This window comes from Macaca nemestrina, chromosome 3 (assembly GCF_043159975.1).
Source record: "Macaca nemestrina isolate mMacNem1 chromosome 3, mMacNem.hap1, whole genome shotgun sequence".
NCBI lineage: Eukaryota > Metazoa > Chordata > Mammalia > Primates > Cercopithecidae > Macaca > Macaca nemestrina.
In genome coordinates, this window is record NC_092127.1 from 71,382,956 (window position 1) to 71,401,661 (window position 18,706).

Consider the following 18,706-nt stretch of genomic DNA (forward strand, 5'->3'; position numbering starts at 1 on the left):
CTGAATTACTGCATAACTGGAGGCTACCAACATTTAGGGAATTAGGGTTATAAATTTGTCTGCAAAAGGTCAAAATACATTTATTTTAGTTTTTAAATTTAATATCTGGTATAATATTACTGAAAAACCCATACTATAGGTTCTGCTTTCTGTTATATTTAAACAAGGAATCTGGATACCTAAATCTGAAAGCCTAACCCTGTAGAAAAGAATAGATACTGCAGTTGCGATATTAGTAAAATTTGGTAGAGAGTAAAGCAGATAATTTTTAAGATCATGTAAGGATTTAGGTTTCACGTAACATATCCAACATGAGGTTCCCTGCTTCTGAGGAAAAACCTCCCTGCCTAGTTTTAGTTTTGAGGTCTCCAATGGCTGTGTAGTCACAAGAGTCTGGAGGGGCTGTCTTTAGGAGAGAAAATGTGGATCCAAGACTCAAGAACCTGAATTATTGCTGCCGTATGATTGGTAAGAACTTGGTATGCTTAGGATTGGTTTGGATGAGCCACAGGCAAAACACTGCCTAACTTCAAATTATACTATAAGGCTATAGTAAACAGAACAGCATGATACTGTTACAAAACAACACATAGATCAATGGAACAGAGTAGAAAACACAGAAATAAAGCCTCACACTTATAGCCATGTGATGTTCAACATAGCTGACAAAAACAAACAGTCGGGAAAGCACTCCCTGTACAATAAATGATGCTGGGATAATGGACTAGCCATATGCAGAAAAATAAAACTAGACATTTACCTTTCAGCACATACAAAAATTAACTCAAGATAGATTGAGGACTTAAATGTAACACCTCAAATTATACAAATCCTAGAAGAAAACCAAACCTAGGGAATACCCTTCTTGACATTGGCCTTGGTGAAGAATTTTTGGCCAAGTCCCCAAAAGCAATTGCAACAAAAACAAACATTGACAAGTGGGTTCTAATTAAATGAAAGAGCTTCTGCACAGCAAAAGAAATTACCAACAGGGTAAACAGACAACCTCTATAACAGGAGAAAATAGTCACAACTTTGCATCCAACCAAGTTCTAATATCCAGAATCTATAAGGAACTTAAATCAATCAGCAAAAAACACAAATAACACCATTAAAAAGTGGGCAAAAGACATGAGCAGACATTTTTCAAAAGAAGACATATAAGGAGCCAATAAACATGAAAAAAATGCTAATCTTCACCAATCATCAAAAAATGCAAATCAAAACTACAGTAAAATACCATCTGATAGCAGTCAGAATGGCTATTACTAAAAAAGTAAAAAACAACTGATGCTGGTGAGGCTGCAGAATAAAGAGAATGCTTATACACTGTTTGTAGGAATATAAATTAGTTTAGTCACTGTGGAAAGCAGTTTGGAGAGTTCTCAAAGAACTTAAAACACTTACCACTTGACTCAGCAATCCTATTACTGGGTATATACCCAAAGGAATGTAGATATGTTCATTGTGATAGTCACAATAGTAAATAAATGGAACCAACCTAGGTGACCATTGATGATGAATTGGATAAAGAAAATGTGGCACATATACACCATGACATACCGTACAGTCATAAAAAAGAATTAAATCATGTTTCTCACAGCAACATGGATGGAGTTGGAGGCCATAATCCTCAGCAAATTAATGTAAGAACGAAAACCAAATACTGCATGTTCTCATTTACAAGTGGGAGCAAAATATTGAACACACATGCACGTAAAAATGGGAACAGTAGACACGCAGACTACTAGAAGGAAGAGGAATAGAAGCGTGCATTTGAAAAACTACCTAATGGGTACTATGCTCACTACCTGGATCCAATATACCCATGCGACAATTCTACATATGTACCTCCTCTATCTAAAATAAAAGCCAAAATTAAAAAAGTAAAATAACTTGATATGATCCCTTACAATGCAATTCAGTAGTGGTCTTTCTCTGGTGTCATATCCATATGATGTAATCTTCAGGTTCTAGATTGTGAAACGTGTGGTTGTCATTAGTTGGTGGGCCATTTAAAGGCTTATTTTATGTGGTAAAAAAGACACTTACGCATAATGCATTCAAGTCTTGGAATGCTGAATTTTGTCAGAGTTTCTAAGAACAGGAGATACATATGATTTTATTATTAGGGGGTATAGGCCTTTCATTAATTATTTCATTAGGGGTCAATCTGTTTTCTAATAAGAATAGATCTAATTATCATCAGTCTGCTAATATCTTTGACAAAGACAATACAATTGATTCAATTAGCTTTGCTTAATGCCTTTGTGTTTGTTAATGCCTTGTTTAACTGCAGTGAAATGAATGCTTCTATCACTGAAGATTTCTCCAGGAATGTCCCATAAAGGAAACACATTTTGTAATAATCTCTTAGTTACTATTATAGAATCAGCCTTTCTTCATGGGAAAGTTTCTATACAACCAGAAAACATACACTGAAATTAGCACTTGCATGAAATCCATTGGTTAGTATTTAAAGGGTCCCTCAAGTGCTGGAAATTAATCACCCGAGTTTTGTACTGTCTTATGGAATATGAATTTGACAAATCAAATATTGGTTATAAATCATTTTCACAATGTTAGAACAATTACCAAACCAATTTTTAATTTTTAAAATATCATTTGATCTATTCTATGATGAGTCATAGAGTAGACCCAATGGAAAAATAGAAGCTTTAAAGACTCTGGAAGCACCAGGCAGTTGTCTAGGCTTTTCATGAGATCACACTTAGCATTAGATTTAGATCTTCATAAACATCACCTTTGTTTCTCCAATTCAGGTATACAGCATTGTTTCTTAAATAGATTATCATAGGTAATTTGACTTGGATCAAACTTATCAGGCTCATTCATATTGCATATTTTAATAATTGCAATATTTTAATAATAAAGCCACACACTTACAGCCTAGCATGAAAATCTACCAAATTTAGTTTAACATTCCTGATATTCAATTAATTCTGTTCTGCTTCATGTTTGGGTTAGTAGTTTTGTAGAGCCAACCAGTTTCTTTCTTAGAGTTCTGGAAATTCTTATCAGGTCCAAAAATATGACCTGATTTCTATGGATTTTATAATTCCTGGAATACATATTAATAACATGTCCATATAAATGCAATTTTAAAAAGTTAGCATTACTTATTATTAGGCAATGCTTCTTATTAATTTAATGTATCAAATAAGCCCAAATAGTTTAATATGTCTTTTTACAAGGAAAGAGACAAATCCTTTGGAGATGTTCCAAAAGCACATCCGGAAAATCCAGAAGTTGTTTCAAGCTCAAGAAACAAAACTTAATTTTGAATTTTGAGTTCAGAAAGTTTGTCAAAAATATCAAGAGTTTAAAATACTTGATCAAAATACAAGCATAGGCCACTTAAATGATAGTTATTCATTTAACTAGAGGGAGAACTTAAAGACTTCAAAGGCAAATACAGAAAGTTACATAGTTATTAAAAAACCTGTTTTAGTAGAGAGGACTCAGTTTTTTAAATGTAATGAAAGATCTAATAAAGACACATAAAGCACAAGATTAAACAGGGTAAAAGAAAACTTTTACTTCCCAGCCCAATTTCCTAAAAGGTAAACACTTTTTACAATTTCCTATTAAGAGCCAACCAATACTCCAAGAGCACTGTTTGTTTTAACAGAGGATCAAATTGTTAACAGAGAAAACAAAATTCTAGTTTTGCATCAGTGAATTTTTTAATTGATGCTAAATATTTAGAAAAACTTAGTAATTCCTTTTTAATCTTAGCCAGCTTCATAACACATAAAATTTTTTATTTCACAAGATTCATCTTCCACAAACCTTCTACAACTTTCTTATTTACTCAGGCTTTGTGCTAATACTTTTTCTCTTCCCACTTTGAAACAATTAGTCATTCTACTTTAGGACAATAATGACTCTTTTTCCCTTAACAGAACAATTCTTTCCTACCTCATTGCTTTAATTAACAAAAACTTGTCTTACTTTCCTTGCATATGAAGTTGTTGCCCTTATTATTTTTAGTTTTAATTAGCATATATTAATTAGAATTTTAATTATTAGCATTTGCAAATCATTCTGTGGATTAACACCATTTTGCAATTTCTGAAAATATGTGCGTCATCAAAATATGATTTCTTTTTGTTTCTTAACAGACCAAAATATACTTAAATTCTTCATACTATATAAAAAACAAGAAGTCCAAAGTAAATAAATTTAAACTTGTGTTCATCAATTAATGTTTCAGTATTTTATATTATATTAAAATAATCTAGATATTTAATTAATATTCATTATTTAAATTTGCAAAACTTCAAGGTGCAAGTTGCCAAAGGGATTTGGGAAGCTATTTTTAAGTAGACACATTGTAACACAAAACAAAGCTAGCCATCATCAAGTTTTTTCCCCGTTGGCTATTTGTATAGCATGTAAATGTCATCATGAAAGCAAACACCTGAAACCATCATTTTAGTTTGTTTGTTTTATTGCTGTGCTTGATATACATGAAATAATGGACATTGCTTCTTCATTTGCACATTGTTCTTACATTGAACTCTTAGTTCTATAAACCAAAAATAACATTCAGTGATCTCTGCAATCATCTGAATGGACTCCCTCTCAGCCAGGGCACTCTAAAATTTACCCTGAAAGACTGGTTAAGGCCATGACAGGAAGTGGGGTTTGGACATTCCTCATTATTCCCCTCCAGTGTTAATGTTAACATAAATCTTAAGTCTGATAAGAAACACTTACAGTCTATTCTTTCTAAGCCCTGCTACTTGAAGGCTTCATCTGCATGATAAAACCTAGGTCTCCACAACCCCTTATCATAACCCAGACATTTTTTTTCTATTGACAATAACTCTTTCAACCAATTGCCAGTTAGAATATGTTTAAATTCTATGATCTGGAAGTCCCTACTTTTAGTTGTCCTGCCCTTCCAGATCAACCAATGTGAATGTTACATATATTGATTGATGTGTTATGTTTCCCTAAAATGTATAAAATCAAGCTGTACCCCAATCACATTGGGCACATGTCATCAGGACCTCCTGAGCCTATGTCATGGGCACATCCTTAACTGTAGCCAAATAAACTTTCTAAGCTGACGGAGTCCTGTCTAAGATATTTGAGGTTCACATTTTGGTGAAGATGAAGGGACTCTGAGTGGAGGTTCCCCTGACCTTTGACATATCTCCTATTGGTACCAGCTTGAGCTATCTTTATGGCTTAAACCAATAACACAATTTTCTCAGACCTGCCCCCAATGCCAAGAGGATCCCTGATCTCCCAAATTTTGACTGAGATCTAAAGTTTATTTTGCTGTAAAACTTTTTTGGAGATTTACTTGATTCCAACAATGAAGGCAAGTTTTCCTGCTTCCATGATGGCAGAAGGCAAGTAACTCCTATCTAGGATGATGGAGAGCTGTCCTCAGCCTGAGACCCATTCCTAGATAAGTAGCTGAAGTTGTTTTATTTTTATTTTTATTTTTTCTGAGTAAAGTTAAGATTAAGAACCAGTTGATCTTAACTTCTCCTTATGATTAGGACACTCAGCAATCATTTTTTTTGCCATTGTTTGTTCCAATATTTCTTGCATCAGACTTTACCACCTCTACCTTACTTGGTCAAATCCTTATAAGAATTCCAGATTATGGATAACAAGACCTCTCTGAATTGGCTAAAATTCCTCTGAGCTGCAAAAGAGAAACAAAGCAAAGCAAAACAGAACCACGCACTTGGTTTCTGTGTTTGCTTCCTGTCTTTAAAAAAAACAAATGTTCTTTCACTTACCTTTCTTTCCCTCATTTCTCCTTCCCTCATCATCATCTTTGGTACCAAGAAAAAGTATAGAGAAGGCTTCTAATGACTTGAACCCCTAAAACTCAGAAAAAAAGATGATGCTCATCCCTTTTTGGGGTGTTCATTTTGCTTTGTGAAGTTCCAAGAGTCATGGACAGATTCTTCTTAGCTCTTCTTTCCTGTATTGCATGACCTGACCTGACCTCTTTGGCTTTTGAGGGTGCCAGATATTACCTTGAACTGTGAGAGGATTTGACTTTGGCATGTGTAATGGTTAATGTATTAGTTTATGGTTAATGTATTAGTTTATTAGTAATGTATTAGTTTATCAGCCCCTTTCAGTTATGGCTGGAGTGTCTCTGACCCAGGGCACCAAGTCCCTAGGCTGAACAAAGTATGGAAACCTTGGGTTCAGCCTATGAAACCACTTTTTGCTTTTAGACTTCCAGCCTGTGATGAGAGGGGTGGCTGTGAAGACCTCTGACATTCCCTGGAGACATTTTTCCCATTGTCTTGAGGATTAACATTTGACTTCTCATTACGTATAAAAATTTCTGCAGCCAGCTTGAATGTCTCCTTAGGAAATGAAATTTTCTTTTCTATCACATTGTCAGGCTGCAAAATTTCTGAACTTTTATACTTTGCTTCCCTCACAAACTGAATGCCCTTAACAGTACCCCGTTCAGCTCTTGAATGCTTTGCTGCTTAGGAATATCTTCCTCCAGATATCCTAAATAATCTCTCTTAAGTTCAAAATTCCACAGATCTCCAGGGCAGGGGCAAAATGCTGCCAGTCTCTCTAAAACATAGTAAGGGTCACTTTTGCTCCAGTTCCCAACAAGTTTCTTATTTCCATCTGAGACCACCTCGGCCTGGACTTTATTGTTCATATCGCTATCAGCATTTTTGTCAAAACCATTCAACAAGTCTCTAAGTAGTTCCAAACTTTCTCACAAGTTCCTGTCTTCTGTTGAGCCCTCCAAAGTGTTCCAACCTCTGCCTGGTATGCAGTTCCAAAGTCACTTCCACATTTTCAGGTAACTTTTCGGCAACACTCCACTTCCAGTACCAATTTACTGTTTTAGATCATTTTCACGCTGCTAATAAAGACATATCTGAGACTGGGCAATTTACAAAACAAAGAGGTTTAATTGGACTTACATTTTCATGTGGCTGGGGAAGCCTCACAATCATGGCAGATGACAACAGAGAGCAAGTCACATCTTACCCGGAGGGCAGCAGGCAAAGAGAGAGCTTGTGCAGGGAACTCCCATTTGTAAATCCATCAGATGTTGTGATACTTATTAACTACCATGAGAACAGCATGGGACAGACCTACCCCCATGATTCAGTTATCTCCCACTGGCTCCCTCCTACAACACATGGGAATTATGGGAGCTACAGGTGAGATTTGGGTGGAGACACAGAGTCAAACCCTATCACAGTTTCATTCAGGTACTCACTTCCACCACTCTCCTCATGAGAAGGAGTGTTGGGGCATAGAGAAGACCACGATAATAGGAAAGTGTTGAACAGAGTTGGCAGAGCATATAGTCCATATAGTCATCAGGGGTTTGAGAAGAGGGGTATCAACCTTGAGTTTCTTATGAAAGAAGCAAAATTGACTAGAGAAAAGGGAAAACTAATTCTTAGAAATTTTTCTCTGAAAATGGTCCAAGTGTCAATTGGATAGGTTCAGACATGGAGACTTTTTGGACTTGATTTGAAACTCCCACCACAAAAGTATTCTCTTTTCTCTCTGAGACCTTGGCCAATTATTTTCCTGGGAGTGAAGACTTTGAGGGCTTCTTCTAGTAAAATAAATAAATAAATAAATAAATAAATAAATAAATAAATAAATAAAATTAATAGTTTGTGACAAAGGGAGGGCTCCCTCTGATGGCTGGTGTAAAAGTGGACACTCTGCCAATGGCTTGTTTACAATAAAGGCAGATATCCCAGAGCACTGGGTGTTTTAGTTTAAGACCCACTGGATTAGGTTTAAAATATGTACAAAGACATTCTCTTGGTCCCTGCCTGACTAGTAGGTAGGTAGGTAGTCAGGCAGATATGAGCAGAGCAGGAGAGGGCTCCCACTCAAGGAATGTCAAGGGACCACCAGATGATGGTTGGGTGATTGTTAACTGTCTCTCTAAAATAATAATTGGTTGCAGCCAGTGTCGGGGAAAGGCAGCCTCCCAATAGATAGAACCATCTGAAACTGGTAACCAGTAGCTTCCTGATAAGATCTCAAGAGTTGGGCGAGTGGACTCATGTATGCACACTAAGAGAAAAAAGGGAAAAGTTTAACTGATAGATGACCTTATGGGAACATTCGGACAGGTAAAAGAAGAATGCCTCAAGTGAGCATGTGTATAACTCTAGTAAATACGCTGTGCACGCAGCGCCTCCCTGGTTCTGGCAGGCCACTGTACATGCAGATAGCCCACCTCAAGGGAAGAATCAGGGGAGAAGTCATTCAAACCCAGAAGCATGCCAATGTATAAGAACTCAAGTCAAAGGTCAAACATTACACAATCTCTCAAGTTGTCTACTTGGCCCTTGTCCAAGTGTACTTTATTTCCTTTCATTCCTGCTCTAAACTTTTTAATAACCTTCTCTTCTGCTCTAAAACTTGCTTTGGTCTCTCCTTTGACTTTATGTCCCTCCATCAAATTCTTTATTCCAAGGAAGCAAGAATTGAGGTTGCTGCAGATCCATACAAATTCACCACTGCTAACACCTGTATTGATGTAGCTATAAAAATACGCATCTATTCACCTTTTGTAAGAAGTTTTCCTACTGTGGACATTGTAACTCAAAGTTATCTTAGTATGATTTACATGTTTCTCTAGAAAAGCAGTGATTCTGGGTCTACAGTTTTTATAAATGTAATTGGCTGATGCCCCAGATGGAAGAGTTCTAGACTCCTTGGATCCAGATGAGCCCATGGTTCTGTCTTGTAGTAAACCCACCTATCTATTGAACCCAGTTTAGCTTATGTCTAATCTAGTCACACACCTGAAGCCTCCCTGCAGGACCCAATCCTGTCTCTGCATGACTTCCATACCCACTCTAGATCAAAAGTGCACATATAAACTCAGAGAACTCAAAACACAAGTTTGTGGAGCTTGAAGACAAGAGAACTCACTCCCACTCCCACTGCTGTGAGAGATCACTGGGCACAATGGGCCCTGGTGGGTACTTTCTCTTGGTAACTGAGTGGTTTCAGGGATTGTTAGATGTCTACTTAGGATTCCAGTCTGACAATGAACTGTTTTTTTTTTTTTTTTTTTTTTTTTTTGAGTAGTAATATGTTTAATGCTTTGAGGAACTCCCAAACAGTTTTCCACAGTTCTACACCACTTTACATCCCCACCAACAATATATGAGGTTTCCATTTTCTCCACATACTTGCCATCAAAAATTATTATTATTTTTATTATAGCCATCCGAGTGGGTATGAAGTGACTTCTCATTGTGGTTTTGGTTTGCATTTTCTTTTATTTATTTATTTATTTTTTTGTTTTTATTTTTTTACATGTCTTTCCTTTTTTAAAAAATTTATTTATTTTTTATTATTATACTTTAAGTTCTAGGGTACATGTGCACAATGTGCAGGTTTGTTACATATGTATACTTGTACCATGTTGGTGTGCTGCACCCATCAACTCGTCAGCACCCATCAACTCCTCATTTACATCAGTTATCACTTCCAGTGCCATCCTTCCCCCTTCCCCCCTCCCCATAATAGGCCCCAGTGTGTGATGTTCCCCTTCCCGAGTCCAAGTGTTCTCTGGTTCAATTCCAACCTATGAGTGAGAACATGCGGTGTTTGGTTTTCTGTTCTTGCGATAGTTTGCTGAGAATGATGGTTTCCAGCTGCATCCATGTCCCTACAAAGGACACAAACTCATCCTTTTTTATGGCTGCATAGTATTCCATGGTGTATATGTGCCACATTTTCTTAATCCAGTCTGTCACTGATGGACATTTGGGTTGATGCCAAGTCTTTGCTATTGTGAATAGTGCCGCAATAAACATATGTGTGCATGTGTCTTTATAGGAGCATGATTTATAATCCTTTGGGTATATACCCAGTAATGGGATGGCTGGGTCAAATGGAATTTCTAGTTCTAGATCCTTGAGGAATCGCCATACTGTTTTCCACAATGGTTGAACTAGTTTACAATCCCACCAACAGTGTAAAAGTGTTCCTATTTCTCTACATCCTCTCCAGCACCTGTTGTTTCCTGACTTTTTAATGATCGCCATTCTAACTGGTGTGAGATGGTATCTCATTGTGGTTTTGATTTGCATTTCTCTGATGGCTAGTGATGATGAGCATTTTTTCATGTGTCTGTTGGCTGCATGCATGTCTTCTTTTGAGAAATGTCTGTTCATATCCTTTGCCCACTTTTTGATGGGATTGTTTGTTTTTTTCTTGTAAATTTGTTTGAGTTCTTTGTAGGTTCTGGATATTAGCCCTTTGTCAAATGAGTAGATTGCAAAAATTTTCTCCCATTCTGTAGGATGCCTGTTCACACTGATGGTAGTTTCTTTTGCTGTGCAGAAGCTCTTTAGTTTAATTAGATCCCATTTGTCAATTTTGGCTTTTGTTGCCGTTGCTTTTGGTGTTTTAGACATGAAGTCCTTGCCCATGCCTATGTCCTGAATGGTATTACCTAGGTTTTCTTCTAGAGTTTTTATGGTATTAGGTCTAACATTTAAGTCTCTAATCTATCTTGAATTAATTTTCGTATAAGGAGTGAGGAAAGGATCCAGTTTCAGCTTTCTACTTATGGCTAGCCAATTTTCCCAGCACCATTTATTAAATAGGGAATCTTTTCCTCATTTCTTGTTTTTCTCAGGTTTGTCAAAGATCAGATGGCTGTAGATGTGTGGCGTTATTTCTGAGGACTCTGTTCTGTTCCATTGGTCTGTCTCTCTGTTTTGGTACCAGTACCATGCTGTTTTGGTTGCTGTAGCCTTGTAGTATAGTTTGAAGTCAGGTAGCGTGATGCCTCCAGCTTTGTTCTTTTGACTTAGGATTGTCTTGGCAATGTGGGCTCTTTTTTGGTTCCATATGAACTTTAAAGCAGTTTTTTTCCAATTCTGTGAAGAAACTCATTGGTAGCTTGATGGGGATGGCATTGAATCTATAAATTACCTTGGGCAGTATGGCCATTTTCATAATATTGATTCTTCCTATCCATGAGCATGGTATGTTCTTCCATTTGTTTGTGTCCTCTTTTATTTCACTGAGCAGTGGTTTGTAGTTCTCCTTGAAGAGGTCCTTTACATCCCTTGTAAGTTGGATTCCTAGATATTTTATTCTCTTTCAAGCAATTGTGAATGGAAGTTCATTTCTGATTTGGCTCTCTGTTTGTCTGTTACTGGTGTACAAGAATGCTTGTGATTTTTGCATATTAATTTTGTATCCTGAGACTTTGCTGAAGTTGCTTATCAGCTTAAGGAGATTTTGGGCTGAGATGATGGGGTTTTCTAAATATATAATCATGTCATCTGCAAAGAGGGACAATTTGACTTCTTCTTTTCCTAACTGAATACCCTTGATTTCTTTCTCTTGCCTGATTGCCCTAGCCAGAACTTCCAACACTATGTCGAATAGGAGTGGTGAGAGAGGGCATCCCTGTCTTGTGCCAGTTTTCAAAGGGAATGCTTCCAGTCTTTGCCCATTCAGTATGATATTGGCTGTGGGTTTGTCATAAATAGCTCTTCTTATTTTGAGATATGTTCCATCAATACCAAATTTATTGAGAGTTTTTAGCATGAAGGGCTGTTGAATTTTGTCAAAGGCCTTTTCTGCATCTATTGAGATAATCAAAATTGATAGACCGCTAGCAAGACTAATAAAGAAGAAAAGAGAGAAGAATCAAATTGACACAATTAAAAATGATAAAGGGTATATCACCACCAACCCCACAGAAATACAAACTACCATCAGAGAATGCTATAAACACCTCTACACAAATAAACTAAAAAATCTAGAAGAAATGGATAATTTCCTGGACACTTACACTCTCCCAAGGCTAAACCAGGAAGAAGTTGAATCCCTGAATAGAGGAATTCAATAGCAGGCTCTGAAATTGAGGACTCAATAGCAGGACTCAATAGCAGGCTCTGAAATTGAGGCAATAATTAATAGTCTACCAACCAAAAAAAGTCCAGGTCCAGACGGATTCACAGCTGAATTCTACCAGTGGTACAAGGAGGAGCTGGTACCATTCCTTCTGAAACTATTCAAATCAATAGAAAGAGAGAGAATCATCCATAACTCATTTTATGAGGCCAACATCATCCTGATACCAAAGCCTGGCAGAGACACAACAAAAAAAGAGAATTTTAGACCAATATCCCTGATGAACATTAATGCAAAAATCCTCAATAAAATACTGGCAAACTGAATCCAGCAACACATCAAAAAGGTTATCCACCAGGATCAAGGGGATGCAAGGCTTCATCCCTGGGATGCAAGGCTGGTTCAACATATGCAAATCAATAAACGTAATCCAGCATCTAAACAGAACCAAAGACAATGAAGTGTTAAAAGAAAAACTTTAGACAAATTAAATTTCTAAGGGTTTATTTAGCAACAAATTTTTATTTATTTATTTATTTATTTATTTATTTATTTATTTATGTATTTATTTATGTATTTATTTATTTTGAGATGGAATCTCGCTCTGTCATTCATGCTGGAGTGTAGTGGTGTGATCTCAGCTTATTGCAATCTCCACCTCCCGGACTCAAGCAATTCTCCTGCCCCAGCATCCCGTGTAGCTGGGACTACAGGTGCATGCTGCCATGCCCAGCTAATTTTTTGTATTTTAGTAGAGATGAGGTTTCATGATGTTGCCCAGGCTGGTTGTGAACTCCTGAGCTCAGGTATTCTGCCTGCCTCGACCTCCCACAGTGCTAGTATTACAGGCGTGAGCCACTGTGCCTGGCCAGCAATGAAGAATTTATAAATCCGGCATCAGTCAAAACCAGGAGAGGTTCAGAGGTCTCCATCCAGCAACACTGATAGGGAGGGTTTATAGACAGAAAAAGGAACTGAGGTACAGAAAGAGTTTGATTGGTTACTGCTTGGCATTTGCTTTGTTTGAACATGGTATGATGAGACATTTACTTTATATATGTGCATTGTATTAGTCCATTTTCATGCTTCCAATAAAGATATACATGAGACTGGATACTTTATAAAGGAAAAAAGGTTTAATGTGTTCCATGTGTCTGGGGAGGCCTCACAATCATGGTAGAAGGTAAAAGGCACATCTTACATGAGGGCAGACAAAAGAGAATGAGAGCCAAGTGAAAGGGGTTTCCCCTCATAAAACCATCAAATCTCATGAAACTTATTCACTACCATGAGAACAGTAAGGGGGAACTGCCCCCATGATTCAATTATCTCCCATTGGGTCCCTCCCACAACATTTGGGAATTATGGGAGCTACAATTCAAGAAGAGATTTGGGTGGGAACACAGCCAAACCATATTCTTCTGCCTTGGCCCCTCCTAAATCTCATGTCCTCAAATTTTGAAACCAATCATGCCTTCCCAACAGTTCCCCAGAGTCTTAACTAATTTCAGCAGTAACTCAAAAGTCCACAGTCCAAAATCTCATCTAAGACAGGGCAAGTCCCTTCTGCTTATGAGCCTATAAAATCAAAAGCATGTTACGTATTTCCTAGATACAATGGGTGTACAGACATTTGGTAAACACAGCCATTCCAAATTGGAGAAATTGGCCAAAACAAAGGGGCTACAGGCCCCATGCAAGTACACATTCCAGCAGGGCAGTCATATCTTAAAGCTCCAAAATGAACTCCTTTGACTCCATGTCTTGCATCCAGGTCATGCTGATGCAAGACATTGGTTCCCGTGGTCTTGGGCAGCTCCACCACTGTGGTTTTGCATGGTACAGGCTCCCTCCCAGCTGCTTTAACAGTCTGGCATTAAGTGTCTATGGCTTTTCCATGCACATGGTGCAAGCTGTTGGTGGATCTACCATTCTGGAGTCTGAAGGACAGTGGCCGTCTTCTCACAGCTCCATTATGCAGTGCCCCAGTGGAGACTCTGTGTGGTGGTACCCACCCCACATTTCCCTTCCGCATTGCCCTAGCAGAAGGTCTGTAAGAGGGCCCTGCTCCTGCAGCAAACTTCTGACTGGACATCCAGGCATTTCCATACATCCTCTGAAATCTAGGTGGATTTTCTCAAACCTGGATTCTTGATTTCTGTGCACCCACAGGCTCAACATCACATGGAAGCTGCTAAAACTTGGGGCTTGCACCCTCTGAATTCATGTCCTGAGCTGTACGTTGGCCCTTTTTAGTCATGGCAGGAGTGGCTGGGACACAGGGAACCAAGTTCCTAGACTACACACAACAGAAGGATCCTGGTCCTGAACCACGAAATCATTTTTTCCTCCTGGTCCTTCAGGCCTCTGATGGGAAAGCCTGCCTCAAAGGTCTCTGACATGACCTGGAAACATTTTCCTCAGTGTCTTGGCAATTAAAATTTGGCTCCTTGTTTTTTATGCAAATTTCTGTAGCTGGCTTGAATTTCTTCTCAGAAAATGGGTTTTTCCTTTCTATGGCATCATCAGGCTGCAAATTTTCTGAACTTTTATTTTCTGTTTCCCTTTTAACACTGAATGCTTTTAACAGCACCCAAATCACATCTTGAATGCTTTGCTGCTTATAAATTTCTTCTTCTAGATACCCTAAATCATTTCTCTCCAGTTCAAAGTTCCACAGATCTCTAGGGCAGGGGCAATATGCTGCAAGTCTCTTTGCTGAAACATAGCAAGAGTCACCTTTACTCCAGTTCCCAACAAATTCCTCATCTCCATTTTAGACTGAATTTCATTGTCCATATCATTATCAGCTTTTTTGTCAAAGTCATTCAACAAGCGTCTAGAAGTTCCAAACTTTCTCACATATTCCTATCTTCTTCTGAGCCCTCCAAACTGTTCAAACCTCTGCCTGTTACCCAGTTCTAATGTTGCTTCCACATTTTTGTGTATTTTTACAGCCACACCCCAGTCTGCTGGTACCAATTTACTGTATTAGTCAGTATTCATGCTACTGATAAAGACATACCTGACACTGGGTCATTTATAAAGAAAAAGATATTTAATAGACTGACAGCTCCATGTGTCTGGGGATGCCTCGCAGTTGTGGTGGAAGGCAAAAGGCAAGTATTACATGGTGGCAGACAATGGAGAATGAGGACCAAATTAAAGGGCTTTCCCCTTATAAAACCATCAGATCTCATAAGCCTTATTCACTACCATGAGACCAGTATGGGGGAAACTGCCCCCATGATCTAATTATCTCCCACTGAGTACCTCCCACAACACAAGGGAATTACGGGAGCTACAATTCAAGATGAGATTTGGATGGAGTCACAACCAAATCATATCACACATGACCTGGTCAGTTGACTGCCTGTAATTGGCTGAAACTCAGCTATTTGTTACAAGGATATACTTGTTAAATCGCAGTTTAGGAATGTATGAATACAGGGATTTGGAGATCAGAGGCAGCTTTTGGCCAAACTTAAATTAATTTAGCATAATATTAGGCTGGTGCAAAAACAATAGCTGTTTTTGGTATTACTTTTAATGGCAATGAAAAAAAACTGTGATTGCTTTTGTACCAACCTAATACAGTTATTGAATTTATTGAATGCCTACTTACTATATGCCAGAAACTATGGTAGTTGCTGGAGATTTTTTAGTAAGTAAAAATATAGGCCGGGCACGGTGGCTCACACCTGTAATCCCAGCACTTTGGGAGGCTGAGGCAGGTGGATCACAAGGTCAAGAGATTGAGACCATCCTGGCTAACACGGTGAAATCCCATCTCTACTAAAAATACAAAAAATTAGCCAGGCATGGTGGTGTGTGCCTGTGGTCCCAGCTACTCAGGAGGCTGAGGCAGAAGAATGGTGTGAACCTGGGAAGCAGAGCTTGCAGTGAGCCACTGCACTCCAGACTGGGTGACAGAGTGAGACTCCGTCTCAAAAAAAAAAAAAAAAAAAAAAACAAACAAACAAACAAAAAACATATATATATATATATAAAATGTCCCCTTTATTGGATGTCAGAATCACCATTGAGGAAATCATTTGACAGTGTCTTTAAAAGTATGCTAGATGAGAGGTGGGAGAGCTCAAGTTTTGGTTCTGAGTTTGCACCTTCCTAAAACTGGAAGTTATAAACCACAGTTTGTGGAGTAGGTTGGGCCTTGATATCTTAGGCAAATGTATGCATTAGTTTTCCAAATTAAGAAGCCAAGGCTGTGAATCAGATGTGATAAATATTTCATATATAATGTAGAACAATCTTTTTCTTTAAAAACAGTATAATAATGTTGATTTTTCTTTGGTCCTGTGTTCTTTGACATGCCTTCAAGAATGTTAAGATAGAACAAAATTCTATTTTGTGTGAGGCTATCCACACAGCCACAATGTGGGCTGGACTTATCTAATGATCTGGAGTTCTGAGGTAAGCAAACTATTTATTTAGATATCTAATTTGCATTTTAAGAGAAAAAATGAATTTTCCTTAACGTCCTTAGAGGCATGGTTTCAGAAGACTTATTTTAGTGCAGTTTAATTTTAAACTCCTTTTTCTCATAAATTTTGGGAGACAGATTAATTAGACATTTTAAACTCTTTTAAAGGTTTTAATACAGACAGTTTTGCTCCACATTTGAAGAAATTGGTCTATATGTAGAAAATAGCATTGATGAGGAATAAGTCTGGAAATTTAAGATACAGAGTTGATCCTTGAACCACACAGATTTGAAATGCAGAGATCCACTTGCATGGAGTTTTATTTTGTTTTCAGTAAATACAGCTGATTATCCATATTAGCAGGTTCTGCATCAGCAACCAAAGCAGATCCAAAATACAATGTTCATGGAATGTGAAACCCCCCTCAACGGAATGTTGATTTTTGTATTTGTGGCTTCCGATATCTTGACAATGAAACTTGAATATATGTGGATTTTGGTATCTGCCAGCAGTTCTGGAACCCCTGCAGATACTGAAGGACAACTGCAGTTATTTATTTCCTAACAAACTTGTTTTCCAAACAACAATATCATGAATGTATTTGCTCTGGAAATTTTAATTTGTGACACACTGACACCATCTGGCTCAATAAGACAAAAAGACCTAAGAAAGAATAACTTATCAATGTTATTCTTGAATGATTTTAAATAAAGTGAGAAAATAGTCTTAAGTGATAAGAGTTGACAAAACAGTGTTAGAGAAATGAAGCCTTTAAAGTAACATTGCAGGGCTATACAAACAGAGGGATCTACGTAGGTCTAAAATTTAATACACAGGAAAAGTTGTATCTTATGTGAATGGTGCTTGTTGGGAAGTTAGAATTGCAATGAAAGACTCTCAAAGGGAAAAAAAATACCCTTTAAATAGCAAAATATAAACAAAGAAGATACTTTAATATTATTGCCAGAAGCATTGTTGACAGTTACATATGATGAGTTCAAAAAGATTTAGGTACCTCAATATTTAATTTCACAGAGGATTATATAAAATACTGTCCTATATAAGCATATTAAAAAGTCCTTATATTGTTTAATTATTTCTGAGTTTTATTTTTAACTTTCTTAAATTATAGTTAAATGCTAACCTATTTCTACATATTAATATATACTCATTTTTTCTCAATTACCATATTAAAAGTGAAATATGACCTCAGTTCTTTAATACCAACTTTTCTTACCACTTGGCCTTGGTAAGAATTTTGTTTTTACTTTCCTGATTTTTCATATAAACAATAAATGTGACCCACCATAGTGCTTAATAACAGCCTTAAATTGTATGGAAAAAAATTAGAAGAATAAATTAGATGATAAAAGCTTACTTTTAGTCTTAAAAATTGATATCAAACTAGGTACTTAAGGTATACTTCGCTGCAATTGTATATTTATTGTTGTATTAAAGAACAGAAATAATAAAGTACTGGTTAGAATTCTTTTGGTTGTTAATAATTGTAAAAAATAAATAACTCAAACCAACTAGTCAAAACTATGCACTCTTTGTAGGTACTGCCTACGGCAGCTGGCGTATAAAAGCACCCCTCAGGTAAAGGGATGTAAGTGGACATGAACAGTATTAATCATATATAAATATGTAAAAAAGTGTAAGAATAGTACATGATGCCTTGTGTGATAGACTATATCATACTGGACCTTAATGTATTCATGCTTCTTTGTATCCACATCCTTTGGTAGTCCTCTCCCACATTGACTGGGCATGGCCATGTGACTTGCTAAATGGGACCACAGCAAAAGTGACGTAAATAAAAGTGAGAAAAATTCTTACCCCTCAGGAATTGTTTTTTATTCCTAGGAATACTTCTTCTTTTTTTTTTTTTATTATTATTATACTTTAAGTTCTAGGGTACATGTGCATAACGTGCAGGTTTGTTACATATGTATACTTGTGCCATGTTGCTCTGCTGCACCCATCAACTCGTCAGCACCCATCAACTCGTCATTTACATCAGGTATAACTCCCCCCTCCTACTTCTATAATGATGTGAAGAAGCCTGGGCTGGTCTGCGGAAGGATGAAAGACCATGCAGAAAGCAGCCTCGGCTATTTCAGGTGAGTCACCAGACATGTGAATGAGATGATCCTATACATCGGCCTCAGCTTAGTTGCCTTTGCCAGAATTGCTCGACCAAACCTACGCATTATGAAAAATAATAATTATTTGTTAAATTTGGCCGATACATAATACATCTTGGGGTAGATGGTTACCAGTTAACAAACACTAAGTGGTACACCATATTGTGCTATACTTATTTCTTTTCCTTAGGAAATTGACAAAGTGTTTTACTGATG

The 18,706-nt window shown here is 37.3% G+C and overlaps 1 long non-coding RNA gene across 3 annotated transcripts in view; it reads right to left on the reverse strand.

Moving 5' to 3' along the window:
- The window catches only part of LOC105486199 (uncharacterized), a 71,454-nt gene extending 64,374 nt beyond the window's left edge, over positions 1 to 7,080 (reverse strand). Inside the window, exon 1 of one of the 3 annotated variants that reach the window (XR_011621069.1) lies at positions 6,957 to 7,080. This is a non-coding gene — a long non-coding RNA (uncharacterized lncRNA). The other 2 variants (XR_011621072.1, XR_011621070.1) reach the window with 2 other exon arrangements.
- Between the last annotated feature and the right edge of the window lie 11,626 nt (positions 7,081 to 18,706).